Here is a 5000-nt window from a genome sequence, read left to right as displayed (position 1 = left end):
AAGCCGCCTGTCCCTCTAAGAAGAAAAGTAATCGCTGACAGCACGAAGGATGTCACGCGACTAGTTAGCAGGCTAGAGTCTCGTTCGTTATCGGAATTAACCAGACAAATCGCTCCACCAACTAAGAACGGCCATGCACCACCACCCACCGAATCAAGAAAGAGCTATCAATCTGTCAATCCTTCCGGTGTCCGGGCCTGGTGAGGTTTCCCGTGTTGAGTCAAATTAAGCCGCAGGCTCCACTCCTGGTGGTGCCCTTCCGTCAATTCCTTTAAGTTTCAGCTTTGCAACCATACTTCCCCCGGAACCCAAAAGCTTTGGTTTCCCGGAGGCTGCCCGCCGAGTCATCGGAGGAACTGCGGCGGATCGCTGGCTGGCATCGTTTATGGTTAGAACTAGGGCGGTATCTGATCGCCTTCGAACCTCTAACTTTCGTTCTTGATTAATGAAAACATACTTGGCAAATGCTTTCGCTTCTGTTCGTCTTGCGACGATCCAAGAATTTCACCTCTAACGTCGCAATACGAATGCCCCCGCCTGTCCCTATTAATCATTACCTCGGGTTCCGAAAACCAACAAAATAGAACCGAGGTCCTATTCCATTATTCCATGCACACAGTATTCAGGCGGGCTTGCCTGCTTTAAGCACTCTAATTTGTTCAAAGTAAACGTGCCGGCCCACCGAGACACTCAACTAAGAGCACCCTGGTAGGATTTCAACGGGGTCCGCCTCGGGACGCGCAAGCACGCCTTCGGCTCGCCCCACCGGCAGGACGTCCCACGATACATGCCAGTTAAACACCGACGGGCGGTGAACCAACAGCGTGGGACACAAATCCAACTACGAGCTTTTTAACCGCAACAACTTTAATATACGCTATTGGAGCTGGAATTACCGCGGCTGCTGGCACCAGACTTGCCCTCCAATAGATACTCGTTAAAGGATTTAAAGTGTACTCATTCCGATTACGGGGCCTCGGATGAGTCCCGTATCGTTATTTTTCGTCACTACCTCCCCGTGCCGGGAGTGGGTAATTTGCGCGCCTGCTGCCTTCCTTGGATGTGGTAGCCGTTTCTCAGGCTCCCTCTCCGGAATCGAACCCTGATTCCCCGTTACCCGTTACAACCATGGTAGGCGCAGAACCTACCATCGACAGTTGATAAGGCAGACATTTGAAAGATGCGTCGCCGGTACGAGGACCGTGCGATCAGCCCAAAGTTATTCAGAGTCACCAAGGCAAACGGACCAGACGAGCCAATCCGATTGGTTTTGATCTAATAAAAGCGTCCCTTCCATCTCTGGTCGGGACTCTGTTTGCATGTATTAGCTCTAGAATTACCACAGTTATCCAAGTAACGTGGGTACGATCTAAGGAACCATAACTGATTTAATGAGCCATTCGCGGTTTCACCTTAATGCGGCTTGTACTGAGACATGCATGGCTTAATCTTTGAGACAAGCATATGACTACTGGCAGGATCAACCAGGGAGCTGCGTCAACGAGAGCTGAGCAGCCGGCCGCCCGGGAGTGTGTCCCGAGGGCCCGCGCGAACACGCAAGCGTCCGCTCAATTATTCTGCAAACAGGAGGAGGCTGAGCTCCCCTGCACGATACACCTCGAAACCCTCTCAGGTCCCGGCGGCGCGCAGCGCCGTCCTAAGTACTTGGTCGGGTTCGAGAGAGGCGCAATCGCCCGGAGATGGGCGAGTAGACGCTTTCAGTGCGAACACCCGTGCTCCCAACTGAGCTTGCCGCTGCCGACAGAGGCCCGGGAGCGTGCTGTCGTGGCATTGCCGGCGGGAAACAACACGCGCCACCTACGGTGACCGGCAGCTCCAACGCCAGCGCCACAGAAGGGCAAAGCCCCACTTGGGTGCAGAAGCGAACTCTCCCAGCACAGCGCACGCGCCAACACGTCCGCAGAGCTGCGATACAAACCACCTGCGAGAACCGCTGGGGGCGACCGAGCAGCAGACGGCGTCGCGACGCCGAGTGCCGGGCGGCGGCGCATCCTCAACGCACACAGTCCGCAATCGGACCAGCACACTGCAGATGTCCACCGCGCTTCGCACCGGGCTCGGCAGAACCCACTTTGGCCGCCTGGCGCCGCGCGCAGGGTGCGCCGGCGCATAGCTGGGACGCCAGCCGGGCCCGTCGGCCGGCGCTCCTGCCACTGGGCGCCCCCCACCAGCCGGCTGTAGTGCGTGCGCTCACGCAGCGCGCGGCCAGCACGCCGGGCGGCCCCCCCTCACCGGCCGGGGACTGTCCCGCCAAGCCACAGCCTCGTATCGCTTCATACCCACATGGCCAACTCAGGTTCGGGGGCATGGCGGGTACCGCCGAAACAACCGGTTCATAGATGTACCGATCGTCGCTATCACCGATGCACCTGCAGCGCGAACAACCGCTCAACAACTGATTTCCAGTTCATTTGCGGATCTTTGGCAGCAAACGTATACGTCAATCTACATTTGCGAAATCTACGATTCTGGCATGCCTGCATGTTATGTGTCACGACACGCTACATCAGCCCACATACACACTGCGGCATGTACACGAGAGAACACGTGGAAGATGGTCCGCGCACGTGTGCAATGTCCCTTGCGCGGTCGACTGTCAACCGGCCTCTGTAGCATGTCGCAGATGTGGAACGCGGTCCACCGTGCTATCATGTTGTGTGGGATCTGTCTCGCGTGTGTAGGAAAACCCTCGTCGCTACATCAACAGACGGCTCACGCTGATTCCCGGCAGAGGGAGGAGGGGGGGGGGGGGGGGGGGGGCCAACATGCAATACTTTCGTCCGTACCTACCTACCACATGTCTGTACGGCGTACAACAGTGCAATCTCGCTGTAATGGGGAGACGAGACAAGTAGCATCGTGCACAACATATGGCCCTTATGATTCGCCATTGTAGGGCGCAGCCGGTGTACGGTCAAGCATGTGCCACATTATGTCACTCAGTACGTAACGACGGATGATCAGTGTGGGTTACGCGTACATCAGCGGACAGTCCACACAGGCCGTACCACAACGTACACTGACTGCATCGACAACCGAATGCAACTGAACAGCTGCAAGGCTCATTTCACAAACAAACGCCTGACCGACCAGCTTGGAAGGGCAGGAGGGGAGGGCGATATTCGTTCTGTAGCGGTACACCCTTCCAGTGGTTAGCGGGACTGTGTAGAAAGTACGCAACACTCGAAAGACCTTTATGTGAGGGTACGCACCATGGCATCAAGAAATACACATGACACCAGAGGATCCAAGCAGTGAACTATGTTCAGAGGGTTGCTGTTAGGCAAAGCTACATTCCTGTGACGTTACATGTGACAGTTAAGGTGCAGTGTAAGTTAGGTTAAGGTGCAGCGTAAGTTAGGTTAAGGTGCAGCGTAAGTTAGGTTAAGGTGCAGCGTAAGTTAGGTTAAGGTGCAGCGTAAGTTAGGTTAAGGTGCAGCGTAAGTTAGGTTAAGGTGCAGCGTAAGTTAGGTTAAGGTGCAGCGTAACTTGGGTTAAGGTGCAGCGTAACTTGGGTTAAGGTGCAGCGTAACTTGGGTTAAGGTGCAGCGTAACTTGGGTTAAGGTGCAGCGTAACTTGGGTTAAGGTGCAGCGTAACTTGGGTTAAGGTGCAGCGTAACTTGGGTTAAGGTGCAGCGTAACTTGGGTTAAGGTGCAGCGTAACTTGGGTTAAGGTGCAGCGTAACTTGGGTTAAGGTGCAGCGTAACTTGGGTTAAGGTGCAGCGTAACTTGGGTTAAGGTGCAGCGTAACTTGGGTTAAGGTGCAGCGTAACTTGGGTTAAGGTGCAGCGTAACTTGGGTTAAGGTGCAGCGTAACTTGGGTTAAGGTGCAGCGTAACTTGGGTTAAGGTGCAGCGTAACTTGGGTTAAGGTGCAGCGTAACTTGGGTTAAGGTGCAGCGTAACTTGGGTTAAGGTGCAGCGTAACTTGGGTTAAGGTGCAGCGTAACTTGGGTTAAGGTGCAGCGTAACTTGGGTTAAGGTGCAGCGTAACTTGGGTTAAGGTGCAGCGTAACTTGGGTTAAGGTGCAGCGTAACTTGGGTTAAGGTGCAGCGTAACTTGGGTTAAGGTGCCAACGTGGGTTAGGTTAAGGGGCCAACGTGGGTTAGGTTAAGGGGCCAACGTGGGTTAGGTTAAGGGGCCAACGTGGGTTAGGTTAAGGGCCAACGTGGGTTAGGTTAAGGGCCAACGTGGGTTAGGTTAAGGGCCAACGTGGGTTAGGTTAAGGGCCAACGTGGGTTAGGTTAAGGGCCAACGTGGGTTAGGTTAAGGGCCAACGTGGGTTAGGTTAAGGGCCAACGTGGGTTAGGTTAAGGGCCAACGTGGGTTAGGTTAAGGGCCAACGTGGGTTAGGTTAAGGGCCAACGTGGGTTAGGTTAAGGGCCAACGTGGGTTAGGTTAAGGGCCAACGTGGGTTAGGTTAAGGGCCAACGTGGGTTAGGTTAAGGGCCAACGTGGGTTAGGTTAAGGGCCAACGTGGGTTAGGTTAAGGGCCAACGTGGGTTAGGTTGCCAGAGATGTGTCAAATCAGGATGTACGTTTGGCTGGTGTCAGGTGGTGGGTTGGTTCGATGCCTTTATAAGGAGTGTGGCCAAAGGGTATTTTATTACTTGTACCTTTTGTGTTGTGGCGTGGCGTTGCGTCCTGTGTTGATACTGGGTGGACCACTGTGGGTGTTGCTGGCTGATTTGAGCTGCGTTGTTTGCGGGTGGTGTGAGACATTCTGTCTTATTAGTGGACGTGACGTTCCTCTTGTCGTTCTTTGGATAGTGTCCTGTGGCAGCGAGGATAAAATGGATGTTGTTGAACGATAGTGCTTTGGTGCTTTCGCTTTGTTACACACAGAGTGGACTGTGAGATAGGGTGACTGGGTCGAGTGCGGTTCACACTGTCCTCCCCAGTTTACAGTATGTATCATCTATGTATGTGGTCCTGCATCATTTACTAAGCAGGGACGTCAGACGACTGAAATATTAG

At 54.1% G+C, this 5000-nt stretch overlaps 1 non-coding gene across 1 annotated transcript in view; it reads right to left on the bottom strand.

Moving 5' to 3' along the window:
• LOC126322853 (small subunit ribosomal RNA) overlaps positions 1-1491 on the bottom strand; it is a 1893-nt gene extending 402 nt beyond the window's left edge. Inside the window, exon 1 of the ribosomal RNA XR_007559262.1 lies at positions 1-1491. This exon is cut by the window's left edge and continues 402 nt beyond it. This is a non-coding gene — a ribosomal RNA (small subunit ribosomal RNA).
• Between the last annotated feature and the right edge of the window lie 3509 nt (positions 1492-5000).

Source organism: Schistocerca gregaria, unplaced genomic scaffold (assembly GCF_023897955.1).
Source record: "Schistocerca gregaria isolate iqSchGreg1 unplaced genomic scaffold, iqSchGreg1.2 ptg000843l, whole genome shotgun sequence".
Lineage (NCBI taxonomy): Eukaryota > Metazoa > Arthropoda > Insecta > Orthoptera > Acrididae > Schistocerca > Schistocerca gregaria.
Note: the sequence above shows the minus strand (reverse complement) of the source record. Positions and strands in the feature narration are given on the sequence as shown.